Source organism: Salmo salar, chromosome 08 (genome assembly GCF_965601325.2).
Source record: "Salmo salar chromosome 08, fSalSal1, whole genome shotgun sequence".
Taxonomy (NCBI): Eukaryota; Metazoa; Chordata; class Actinopteri; order Salmoniformes; family Salmonidae; genus Salmo; species Salmo salar.
This window is the reverse complement of record NC_138298.1, coordinates 18,113,250-18,127,665: the sequence shown is the minus strand read 5'-3', so window position 1 is coordinate 18,127,665 and position 14,416 is coordinate 18,113,250. Positions and strand designations below refer to the sequence as shown.

Sequence of the window (14,416 nt, the reverse complement as noted above, 5' to 3'; positions counted from 1 at the left end):
CCGTGTGTTTTGGGTCATTGTCATGCTGGAATACCCATCCACGACCCATTTTCAATACCCTGGCTGAGGGAAGAAGGTTCTCACCCAAGATTTCACGGTACATGGCCCCGTCCATCGTCCCTTTGATGCGGTGAAGTTGTCCTGTCCCCTTAGCAGAAAAACACCCCCAAAGCATAATGTTTTCACCTCCATGTTTGATGGTGGGATGGTGTTCTTGGAGTCGTAGGCAGCATTCCTCCTCCTCCAAACACGGCGAGTTGAGTTGATGCCAAAGAGCTCCATTTTGGTCTCATCTGACCACAACACTTTCACCCAATTGTCCTCTGAATCATTCAGATGTTCATTGGCAAACTTCAGACGGGCATGTATATGTGCTTTCTTGAGCAGGGGGACCTTGCGGGGGCTGCAGGATTTCAGTCCTTCACGGCATAGTGTGTTACCAATTGTTTTCTTGGTGACTATGGTCCCAGCTGCCTTGAGATCATTAACAAGATCCTCCCGTGTAGTTCTGGGCTGATTCCTCACCGTTCTCATGATCATTGCAACTCCACGAGGTGAGATCTTGCATGGAGCCCCAGGCCGAGGGAGATTGACAGTTCTTTTGTGTTTCTTCCATTTGCGAATAATCGCACCAACTGTTGTCACCTTCTCACCAAGCTGCTTGGCGATGGTCTTGTAGCCCATTCCAGCCTTGTGTAGGTCTACAATCTTGTCCCTGATATCCTTGGAGAGCTCTTTGGTCTTGGCCATGGAGGAGAGTTTGGAATCTGATTGATTGCTTCTGTGGACAGTTGTCTTTTATACAGGTAACAAGCTGCGGTTAGGAGCACTCCCTTTAAGAGTGTGCTCCTAATCTCAGCTTGTTACCTGTATAAAAGACACCTGGGAGCCAGAAATCTTTCTGATTGAGAGGGGGTCAAATACTTATTTCCCTCATTAAAATGCTAATCAATTTATAACATTTTTGTAAAGGGCATTTTTCTGTATTTCTTTGTAGTTATTTGGTCTCTAACTGTTCAAATAAACCTACCATTAAAACTATAGACTGATCATTTCTTTGTCAGTGGGCAAACGTACAAAATCAGCAGAGGATCAAATACTTTTTTTCCCTCACTGTAAGGCTTTTGGTAAAGTGTTACAGAGAATTTCTCCTCCCTATTTCCAGTCTGTGGCGGTGGCAGCCATCTTTGTTCGGGTTGACATTATATCATTCTCCAGCTACAGACCGCTTTGACGAAGCTTTGGATAAATGAGTGATAATGGCAGCGTGAGGGATTTTCTTCTTTCTACACTCACTGCTAGAGAGACTGCGATGCAGGTCATGATGTAGGCCTGGTCACTCAGACAGGGGGAGAGTTGGTGGGTTTTCTTCATTTGATGCCAAAAGAGGCTTTCTTTGTCCAAGGGCCAAGCTTGACAAGTCACCCCGTCCCCATTACAGAGTGTTACAGAGGAAAGGTCTAGGCCGGTCTCCCTCTTGGAAGAATAGAATAAAGCACTGGGTGTGTCCCAAATGGCACCCTATTCCCTATGGTGAATTACTTGTGACCAAACCCCGTATTAGTCCTGGTCAAAAGTAGGGAGTAGGGAACCATTTGGGACACAGACACAGTGTTTGAAAAGCCACGGTGTTCCACTGACTCGCTGCTTTCAGAAAGCTCTTTGCCTGCTTCACTTTTGAGTTTTGATTTGGGTGGAAAGTGAAAGGAGTTGTTTTTTGACCTTGTGAACCTTCTTCTCACTCCTCTTTTCAAAAACCTGATTGATTCATTCCAAACAGAACAGGACTCTGTATCGCCGTCCCAAATGGCACCCTATTCCTTACATAGTGCACTGCTTTGGACCAGAGCCCTCAAAGGTGTTGGACCATATAGGGAATAGGGTGCCATTTGGGACGCACTTGTGTGTGTGTGCTCTTGTTGCATTACCGGTTCCCCTTTCCCATGTGAAAGTTGATCTTCACCAAGCCCTTTGAGAAAGTAAAAGCGTTCCCTCACTCTCTCAGTTCAATTCAATAGAGTTTATTGACATGGCAAGTAATATTATTTACAATGTCGAAGTACACATATAACTACATTGGTCTGACTAACAGTAATAAAGTAATAATAATAATAAGTATACTAATAATACTAATAATAATAAGTGTACTAATAATACTACTACTAATAATAATAATAAGTATACAAATATACTAATAATACTACTACTACTATGTATACTACAAATATTTTAATGCTAATAATACTACAAATCATAATAATACGTATACTAATAATACTAATAATATGAATAAGAAGAAGTATACTAATAATATTAATAATATGAATAATTAATATTATTAATAATAATACATATACTAATACTATGAATAATACTAATAAGTATACTAATAATACCACTAATAATAATAATAATAAGTATACAAATATACAAATAATACCACTACTATGTATACTACTAATATTTTAATACTAATAATACTACGCATAATAATAAGTATACTAATAATACTAGTATTAATAATATGAATAAGAAGAGGTATACTAATAATATGAATAATACCAATAATAATACTACTAATAAATGTACTAATACTAATATTAAGAATAATACTACTACTACTAATAATAATAATAAGTATATTAATAATACAAATAATACTACTACTAATAATAATAAGTATACTAATAATACTAATAATATGAATACTACTACTAATAATGCTACTAAGAGGCTTAGTAGTAGTGGTAATGATATTAACATTAACAGAACTACAACAACATTAGTGTAACGATCGTCGTGCAGGAAGGAAGAAGTGGACCAAGGCGCAGCTGGGAGCGAACTCATGTTATTTATTACAGACTGAAATAACACGGTCAAAACAGAGAATAAACGTATCGCTACTGCTCCAGCAAAAAGAGACAACAACCCACAAACATTGTGGGGGGAAAAGGAACTTAAATATGATTCCCCAATCAGAGGCAACTAGTGACAGCTGTCTCTGATTGGGAATCGACAGAACCCAACATAGAAATACGCCCCAAAGCAAGGCTATACCAAAAACATAGAAAATAAACTATAGAAATGCCACACCCTGACCAAAATAGAAGAGTTCACCTGGTCAGGGCGTGACAATTAGTCATGAGAATAATAATGGTATGAAAGCCAAAACCAAACTAAATAGCAAATACTATTGTTACATTGGTACTTTTCTCTGGCTTTCCCTCAGCTTGTGGCAGGAGGCCACATATTTACGTGCCAAAACTGCACATTTTGTGCACATTTTGTTTTTTCATTAGATATTTTTGTCATTTTTTTATAGTTTAAAATTATTTGTAATGAAGGATAATTTGGGGGAAAGAAAGATTCTCTTATGTCTGAGTATTTGTCCCAGTGCAATAGGTCTCCCTCTTTCTTTATTTTTGATCTCCTCTCTCTTTGTCTCCCTCTCTTTTCTCGTCCCTCTTTCTCTCTCTTGCACCCCCCCTCTCTCTGCAGCAGCTTGGGTGCATTAGGGCCACGTCTTCAACTCTGTGTATTTGGTCATTACAGACCAGAGGGCCTCCCTTTAGTAAACATGAACAGTCTCACAGAGACCATCAGTACAGGCCCTATAGCCCTTAGTCCCTGTGGTACAAAGACACTCCAAATCCCTCTCAAGGTGTTCCCCTTTAAAACTCCATTACCTTAACCTCGTTAAACCAGAGACCACATAGGCCTGCTACACTCCCTGAAGTCCCACACCGGCCCCCAGCCCCACCCCCCCTATCATTTCCAGACCAGGGTTCAAACACGCCCAACTAGCACTCCAGACAGGCTAAAGTCCAGACTAAAGTCCAGACAGGATAAAGTCCAGACTAAAGTCCAGACAGGCTAAAGTCCAGACTAAAGTCCAGGCAGGCTAAAGTCCAGGCTAAAGTCCAGGCTAAGGTCCAGACTAAAGTCCAGACTAAAGTCCAGACAGGATAAAGTCCAGACTAAAGTCCAGACTAAAGTCCAGACAGGCTAAAGTCCAGACTAAAGTCTAGGCAGGCTAAAGTCCAGGCTAAAGTCCAGACAGGCTAAAGTCCAGACTAAAGTCCAGACTAAAGGCTCAAAGTATTTGAAAGATCTCAAATAGTATTTGAACCCTGTTCTGATGGCCACTTTCCCTTTGACTGGTGAGTCCCTGACGCCACACAACGGCCCTCCACCCGTCCATCCCTTCATCTCTCCACTCCTCCATCCCTCCCTCCTCATTTAATCTGTGTCCTGGGCGTCGTTTGGGAAGAGTAGCCTTTAAATAACCACCGCACAGCGCAGCAAGCCTCTTCAGTATGTGCAGTCTGTCACTTTGCATTAGGAGTCATTATGGCTCCCTGTAGCTTGGTCTGTAGTTTGTTTGTGTATCGGTCTGAGGCATCAGCTGTTTACTGTCTGAGGAGAAGAGGAAGCTTAAAGGCATCGTAAGGGGAGTAGTGAGACATGGCTGCTATATGAGTCCCTCTCTCTTTCCCCTCTAAAAAATATACATTGTTGTATAGTACAATATACAATCTGGTCAAATATAGCTCCTCTCTCCTTCCCTCTAAAAAATACATATTGGTTATTTTTCTATTCATCTGGTTATACATTAAATGTATGGCCGGGACCATGTACAGTACAATTAAAATACATATATCAAAGGGAAGTTTAATCCATTGTAGCAGACATTGGTAGACAGCTAATCATCTCCAGTCCATGTGTAGGTGACGATATCCATTATTGTTGTATAATACCCAACAGTTCATTTACAGGTGCCCTTTGGTCCATTAGTAACTCACCTCGTCAATCGTTTCCAGAAAAAAAACGCTGTGTTTTCCTATAGAAAGAATGTGATTTTTCACATGAAGTACAAAAGGTCACAAGACAGTTGTAGTGACCTTGTGTCTTTACGTGCGTCTGCATGCGGTGTGTAATTAATGAACGCGCTGCTTTACCATAAGCAGCTTCACCGCTCTCTTGTAATGAGCTGATTACTCACGGTGCCAAACCACATTAATATAGCATGACCAATGGAAGAACAGTACTTTATTCCACATGGACTTCCAAAGGAAACTTGTCTTCTGCTTTATTCCAACTCCTCTGAAATACACACATACATACAGAGAACACATGGACGTATAAAGGACCAAGAGTAACACAGAAATACAATGGCCATGTTCAAATCTGGCTTGCCTACTACTTACTTAAACTGCATACTGTGTACTAATCGTACTACATACTATTTAGAACGTACTGTTTAGTACAAAGTATGCAGTATGCAACAAATATTAACATACTACTCATCCATACAGAGAAGGCGTCATGGAATGCGCAATCGCACTTGTTGCGCGCCATTCGTTCATTTTTGGAGAGCACGTCCTGTTCTGATTTCCAGCTGTTGTCGAACACGTGTTTGTGAAAAGACTATTCTCTTCCTCAATTGTGTGCAGCGAATTCTACTACATAAAAAAAAGACGAACTGAGTATGACATCCGGGCATTTAAAGTATAGTAGATTTTTGAAATGTCACATAGTGAAATGTAGTGGATGTCCATGATGTGAATTTCAAATGTAATTATTCCTTAACACTAGACCCGCTGGGCCCCGAGGAAAGCCCCTTCAAACATTCTGACTGCAACATTCGAACAGTAATTAATACAATTCATATATGCTATCTCAAGTAATAACTTGGATGTGTTTATGAAGGTCTTGGGTAACATTATAAAACGATATATTCTTTTGTGGATGTGCAGACCCTCATGATGAGCTCAGAGTTGCCCATCTCTGCTGTAAAAACCAAAAAACATAACACGCGCAAAAAATCGTGGAGTGTCTTTGTTACAACTATGAAACAGAAAGCATATGTGTTGGAGCACGGTAAGCTTCTTTTTATAACGACAAAATACAAATAAATACCCCAACCACCAAGATGCACGGTCAAGACGCGTGGTCAAATTATGAAAACATCATTATAAGCTTGATGAACACAAAAATAAATCTGCACAAAAGCAATAATGGTATGATAATTCATATAAGTGTCAGTATGACAGCAGTCAAAAATAGTCAGTTATTGTCAGCTCATGCTTACATTACAGTCGACCCACAGTTTTGTAACTTTCACTTGCTTGACACACTTTGACATACCTTTGTTTGGTTGTACTGCGTAACAGGCTCCGGTTTTCTCTTTTCTGGTGTCCCGGTCGATGTCAACCGTCGGATGCGTGGTGCTCATGACAGAAACGTTATTTATTGCCTTGTATTGGTAAATGTGAGTTGTCTTGTCATTCTTCAGCACAGCTGTGTTACAACGGCTGTGAAAGTGCCTTATTTTGCGCAGAGGGAGCTCCCGTCTCCCTTTGTTCACCGTGTCGACCGGAGTTGTTTTCTTTGCAAGCAACTTGTCCGCCAATGACAGTGAAGTGACATTTGTCCCCTTCTGATGTAAGGTTCCACATGCCTCATCACCACATTCTCAGACACTCGCTCAACGGCTGCCCGATGTGGGTCTTTGCCCGGATATGGAAAGCTGTTCAGCATGTACAAAAATGCACGCTCTCACTGTATAGCCTACTCCAAGAAGGCCAGAGTAGACCGATAAGACTGCTTTGATTGGGTGAACTGATATAGGGTACATACCATTTTGAGATTAGGCCTATAATTAGACTGGATTAATACAATAGAATGGTCCGCCCTGTTCTTCATTCACAATTGGTGATGACATCATTATGCATCAACTCACCCATTCTCCCCCTTTCTCCCCATCATACTTTACTTAATGTATTTCATCTGTTATACGTTGAAATGAGTTCCGGTATAGTTTAGGTTCATTTTTGAGGCAATTATTGGAGTGATTATCAGCTGGGCAGAAGATCGGAGCATGGGCAACGGTGAGAAAGCCATGAAACCAAAAAAATCATATGCCCTCCTAAAACTGGTTGTAACCAGTTCTGTTCGTGATATTAAGATTCTAACAATGGCAGTGTGTTAGAGTTATTTAGGACAAGCCAAGGACGGAGGGGGGCATGACTTAAAATTAATATTAATTTTTTTAAATGAACGAGCAGTCAAAATGACTGCTTTAGCGGTTCTAGTGTTAAGGCGATAGGGACAACTGTGTGTAACCATGACGACGCGTTTGAAATAATATTCATGTTATCTGTGTTTGTGTAGCTGGTGTGATGAGTAATACTGTAGGTTGATAAGCCCTGTTGTAGATTCAGTAACCCTCTGGAGAAAAGGAAGCTGTGTTGATATAGCCAAGGACCTGCTCCTTTACAGTACATTATGATTCGTTTTACTCAGCCACTTTCTCTTTTTAGGACTTATAAACCAGGCAATGTGTTTCATCCTTCCATTATCCATGCCCTCTCTCTCTCTCTCTCTCTCTCTGTCTCTGTCTCTCTCTCTCTCTCTCTCTCTCTCTGTCTCTGTCTCTGTCTCTGTCTCTCTCTCTCTCTCTGTCTCTGTCTCTCTCTCTCTCTCTCTCTCTCTCTCTGTCTCTGTCTCTGTCTCTCTCTCTCTCTCTGTCTCTGTCTCTGTCTCTCTCTCTCTCTCTCTCTCTGTCTCTGTCTCTCTCTCTCTCTCTCTCTCTCTCTCTCTCTCTCTCTTTCTCTCTCTCTGTGTCTTTCTCTGTTTCTCTGTCTCTCACTCTTTGTCTCTGGGTTGGAGTGGATTTGATTAAAGGAAATTGCAAGTGTGTAGGCCTTATCATAGGAGTGGGTGTCTGTCTAGCAAAGGTCTTCCTGTCTCTAGTCAATCGGTCCTCTGTCACCTCTCCTCCCTCTCTCCCATCTCTCTCTCCTCCCCATCCCCGTGCTTGTAATTTACCAAGTTCGTATTTGACCTTGTTATCAGCAACAGTGTCTCTAATTCTACCCCACCACCTATAAAAGCCCTGGCCGACCAACTCAGCCAGATAAATGGAGTTACTATAACTGAAATACCCATTCAAGTTAATGTGGTCTTTGCTGGGGGGGACCAGCGGTAAATTTATTTCTATGAGTACAGCCATCCAGACCAACAAGACTTTGTTCCCTCCCTGAGTTATGTATCCCTTGTAATTAGACTGGTCGGACCATCCACACTTCATTATTGCATTTCTTTCTCACAATAGCGGCCCATTATCCCCATCCTCCAGCCTCCATGTGTTAATTAACAGAGATTTCACTGCCCAGTGTATTTTATCTAACTTTTATTTAATCAGTATAAGGATGGACCCTTTGTCTCTGTGTCTGTCTCTCTCTCTCTCTCTCTCTCTCTCTCTCTCTCCTCTCTCTCTCTCTCTCTCTCTCTCTCTCTCTCTCTCTCCTCTCTCTCTCTCTCTCTCTCTCTCTCTCTCTCTCTTTCTTTCTTTCTTTCTTTCTTTCTTTCTCTCCATGTACTGTTTAGGCCCTGATCAGGCCAGCCTCAGACCAGGCCTGAAATTGCATTGCATTTCTCCCTTACGCAAGCAAAAACAATGTTGGGAATGAATGGTGTGGCCGTCGGTAATGACTGTTTAAATGTTAAATGTGGAGCTTCCACTCCGTGCCTTTCCTTTATTGTCTGGTGTCCTCGCTCTGCTGCTAGGCCCAGGTAGCTAAATCAGTTTATGCAACGTTCTAGGGCTAGCATACGGTGGTACGGAGAGATGATTCCTGCTTTTCTACCACAGTCAGCTCTTCCTGGATGAGTGTAGAACAGCAGGATGAATCATTCAAACCAAATCCTGAGCTGCCTTCACCATGTGGACACACACACACACACACACACACACACACACACACACACACACACACACACACACACACACACACACACACACACACACACACAATTATTTTCTACCAGCCCCAGCATTTGTTGCATCTCATATGCAGATGTATTGGGGCTGCCGGTGGATTGTGCTTACGGTGGTGGTACGTGCAGACATCCCTGTGTGTTGTGATAGATGACCAGCAGAGTCCTCAGTAGTCCTCAGTCGCATGCAGCTCTGGGCTGTTAGACTGAGACAGAGTGAGGAAGCCCTAGACAGCTGCAGTGCATAACATGTGTAATACTGTTAGCTTTAGTTAATGTGTAGTACTGTTAGCTTTAGTTAATGTGTAGTACTGTTAGCTTTAGTTAATGTGTAGTACTGTTAGCTTTAGTTAATGTGTAGTACTGTTAGCTTTAGTTAATGTGTAGTACTGTTAGCTTTAGTTAATGTGTAGTACTGTTAGCTTTAGTTAATGTGTAGTACTGTTAGCTTTAGTTAATGTGTAGTACTGTTAGCTTTAGTTAATGTGTACTACTGTTAGCTTTAGTTAATGTGTAGTACTGTTAGCTTTAGTTAATGTGTACTACTGTTAGCTTTAGTTAATGTGTAGTACTGTTAGCTTTAGTTAATGTGTAGTACTGTTAGCTTTAGTTAATGTGTAGTACTGTTAGCTTTAGTTAATGTGTAGTACTGTTAGCTTTAGTTAATGTGTACTACTGTTAGCTTTAGTTAATGTGTAGTACTGTTAGCTTTAGTTAATGTGTAGTACTGTTAGCTTTAGTTAATGTGTAGTACTGTTAGCTTTAGTTAATGTGTAGTACTGTTAGCTTTAGTTCATGTGTAGTACCTTTAGCTTTAGTTAATGTGTAGTACTGTTAGCTTTAGTTAATGTGTAGTACTGTTAGCTTTAGTTAATGTGTAGTACTGTTAGCTTTAGTTAATGTGTAATACTGTTAGCTTTAGTTAATGTGTAGTACTGTTAGATTTAATTCATGTGTAGTACTGTTAGCTTTAGTTAATGTTTAGTACTGTGTATTTGTTAATTTTGTGGTTGTTAGACAGATAGGATGTAGAACCCAGGTGTGAGGTTTATGTTGTATAGTTGAGGGAAGTTAACCTACTGTAGGAGAGTAACACAGGTCAGGTGGGAGGTTTATGTTGTAAATGGATGTGAAGTCAAATATGAGGAAGTTTTTAGTGAGAGAGCTTATGTCCCCCCCTGGGTGCACCTTTTTGTTTTTGACCTAGCACTACACAGCTGATTCAAATAACCAACTCATCATCAAGCTTTGATTATTTGAATCAGCTGTGTAGTGCTAGGGCAAAAACCAAAACGTGCACCCAGGGGAGGACCCCAGGACCGAGTTGGGGAAACCCTGGACTAGGGGATGAAGAGAGAGGGAACACTCGTGGTACTGTGGTATTAGTCAGAGACAGAGTAGATATATGAGGGTGTTTGGGCAGGCCACAGACTCTCTCTCCATCTCTGATGTGTCAGATTTACCTCTCTGCCCCATCCTGTCCCTCTCAGACGCAGTGGAACAACTTCACCTGCCTCTCCTCTCCTTAACAATCACATATACCAGCTTTCAACAGTCAGCCTCTTATCTGTGTGGACAAATACACATATTACATGGGCAACTGTTTAATATTGTTGTTAATATTGCCTCATCTGTAATTTAAGTGTGATTCTGGGACGAGGGCGAGACAGAGGAATGAGGGGAGAGATGAAGGCGAGGGAAAGACAGAAATAATGGTGGACTTAAAACAGTAGGTATATAGATGGAGAGAAAGAAAGGGTGAGAGAGAGAATGTGTAGTCCCTTCTCATCTCCCCCCAGAGCTCTAACAGGTTAGGTAAGAGGTAAAACTGTATATTTGTCATCTGGCCTAATCTGAAGTGTTTCCCGGGCAGCATTAATCTCCCAGCCAGGGATCAACACAATGGCAATGTTAAGCCGGCCTGAGGAGTGGACAGCAGCCACAGCTCTGATACACACACACACACACACACACACACACACACACACACACACACACACACACACACACACACACACACACACACACACACACACACACACCGCCGCTCTGAGATGCACAGACAGGTAGGGGAATAGAGGACAAAACACCACGTAACCATAACTCCATAATCCCTCGGAGCCACCGGGTCAACCATCCAACGACCTTTAGAAGATACCGTGTCCAATCGGCCACAAGGGCTAAGAGCCAAAAAGCTGACATTGAGATAAATGGTGTTTGAAGGTCCGTTTCAGTTAGATTTGCTGTTATTGCGACATCTTTAGCTGGTGGAATTTGACATTTTTTTTTTTGCTAAATGAAAAGTAGGTTATTAAATGTTCAACACCAGCATTTGTTCTATTATATAAATAATTGTTCAATATTATGTAATATGATTGTATTTATTATAATATGTTTGATTTGTTAGATATTATTCATGTTATTAAATGACTGATATTTGAAGGCATACTGGAGCTATTTTTGTTATATTAATACATTGTAGCTAGCTATTTTGTAATCATTTCCCTGATTCTAAAATTCTTAAATGTTATTTCAAAGTCAAGAAATAGATACAAAATTACTTTTTTCAATGTCATAATGTCCAGAATATCTGTATTTTCCTATTAATAATAAAAAAAAAAACAGTATTTATAGTTTGAGCATAATAATATGTATTTCCCATAAATGTTTTAAAGAACAAAAATGTATATAATGAATGAGTGGTAGATATAAAATATACCCTTATAAATAATGTTGGATCATTTAGGTTTTAATATATACATTCCAAACCTATTCTAAAGATCCATGCCAGCATGACAACAACCAGTCACCAGCCGTGACGACCATCCAACCAGAATTCAAAACTTTTGATCAGTTCCATCCAATCACGTTGCCTCATATCAACATCAGCACACCCACGGTGCTTGGCTCGTCTGCAGTAGAGGGGAGAAGACAGAAGCCTGGAATATGTAACAAGCAGGAACACGAATAGCACCCTATGAATACCGTCATCATAGAGTTAGTGTGAACCAGCTGGCGCTGTTTCCTTACACTTACTTGATTCATAATTGGCCCGTTTCTTCTCTTCTTCTCTCAGATAACGGCCTTGCTGTCTTCTTCTCTCAGATAACGGCCTTGCTGTCTTCTTCTCTCAGATAACGGCCTTGCTGTCTTCTTCTCTCAGATAACGGCCTTGCTGTCTTCTTCTCTCAGATAACGGCCTTGCTGTCTTCTTCTCTCAGATAACGGCCTTGCTGTCTTCTTCTCTCAGATAACGGCCTTGCTGTCTTCTTCTCTCAGATAACGGCCTTGCTGTATCGGGCTTCTCTGCATATCTCTATTGTGTACGACTCGTGTGTCTCTCCCTGTGCTGTGACTGGGTTGGATGTCGGGCCAGTGGTGTGTGATGTGTACTCTGGATGGCTTACGACAGAGTGTAGTGTAGTGTAGTGTAGTGCGGTGCAGTGTATATCTCTCACCCTTCTGTGTGTAAGATAGTGGTTGGGTATTTTGGTAGGGCATTACTGTACAATGGCATGCACTGCAGTATGTGTGAGTGCTCTCCGCTCAGCTATGATCTCTCCTGCCACGTTGGAGTTACCCATAGACCTACACACACACACACACACACACACACACACACACACACACACACACACACACACACACACACACACACACACACACACACACACACCACACCCTGGCAGGGTCCCCATTGAGCAGCGATTCCCAACCTTTTCCTTTCTGGGGATCACCAAATCCCCGTCAACAGCTCTTGAGGACCACCATTCGTGGAGTCTCATCCTTTTTTCAACTAAATATCTTGGCGGTCAAATGAAGAGTATTTTATCAGTGAATGTAACAGATTAAAGGCCTATTATTACTATTATTATTATTATAAACAATGGGCATTGTGAAAAGTAATGGGAAATTGCCTATAATACCATTTAATACTCCTAGTTGTTATTATAAAAATAAACAGCCAGCCGTGTGTGTCTGCAGGGAGCACACACACATCTCCACACACACATCTCCACGTCACACATCTCCACACACACATCTCCACACACACATCTCCACGTCACACATCTCCACACACACATCTCCACGTCACACATCTCCACACACACATCTCCAAACACACATCTCCACATCACACATCTCCAAACACACATCTCCACGTCACACATCTCCACATCACACATCTCCAAACACACATCTCCACATCACACATCTCCAAACACACATCTCCACGTCACACATCTCCACATCACCCATCTCCACACACACATCTCCACATCACACATCTCCACATCACACATCTCCACGTCACACATCACACATCTCCACGTCACACATCTCCAAATCACACATCTCCACATCACACATCTCCAAACACACATCTCCACATCACACATCTCCAAACACACATCTCCACGTCACACATCTCCACATCACCCATCTCCACACACACATCTCCACATCACACATCTCCACGTCACACATCTCCACATCACCCATCTCCACATCACACATCTCCACGTCACACATCTCCACGTCACACATCTCCACGTCACACATCTCCACATCACACATCTCCACATCACACATCTCCAAACACACATCTCCACATCACACATCTCCAAACACACATCTCCACATCACACATCTCCACGTCACACATCTCCACATCACACATCTCCACGTCACACATCTCCACGTCACACATCTCCACGTCACACATCTCCACGTCACACATCTCCACATCACACATATCCACGTCACACATCTCCACATCACACATCTCCACATCACATCTCCACACACACACACACATCTCCACACACACATCTCCACAGCTCTGGCTTCTGCTTGGACAGTTGTGTTTATGGTGACTCTGATAAAGCGAGCTGCACTCCCCACACACACACACACACACACACACACACACACACACACACATATATACACACACACACACACACACACACACACATATACACACACACACACACACACACACACACACACACGCATACACACGCATATCCACACACATCTATTGAAGTCTCTGCTCTGCCTATGACTCGGCTGCTTCTCCTCTCTCGTCTATGGTTCTCTCTGTCTCACGCCAGCTGAAACACAATGACGGTAGTGGCATAGTGACACTGCAGGGGTTTGGGGCTTGGAGAATAAGAAGATGAAAGAGAGAAGAGAGGGAAAGTAGAAAGCTCAGATTTGTCAGGTCTCTTGGACGGAGAGATTTCCCTTTCTTTCTCCCAGCCCGAGGATGCTTTTGTGTCACACCTCTGCCCCAGCAGGGTAAACACAGCCAGCACCCCGAGAGTGCACACACACGCATGTACACACACACAAACACACACACACACACACACACACACACACACACACACACACACACACACACACACACACACACACACATACACACACACACACATACACACACACACACACACACACACACACACACACACACACACACACACACACACACACACACACACACACACACACACACACACACACACACACACACACACATACACACATCGCCCTGAGAGCACAGAGGCTAAGACGATCACATAAAACCATTTGACCGCTCTGCCTAAATAATTCAGCTGACATCACC

General features: G+C 42.1%; 1 protein-coding gene and 1 long non-coding RNA gene across 11 annotated transcripts in view; one reads left to right on the top strand and one right to left on the bottom strand.

Moving 5' to 3' along the window:
- LOC106610060 (teneurin-3) overlaps positions 1-14,416 on the top strand; it is a 447,182-nt gene that overhangs the window by 60,070 nt on the left and 372,696 nt on the right. The gene's annotated exons all lie outside the window — the stretch shown is intronic.
- Positions 2,833-6,791, bottom strand: LOC145881527 (uncharacterized). Its single transcript, XR_014393074.1, has 2 exons — positions 6,148-6,791; positions 2,833-5,103 (listed from the first exon to the last, which is right to left on the bottom strand). It is a non-coding gene; the product is annotated as an uncharacterized LOC145881527 (long non-coding RNA).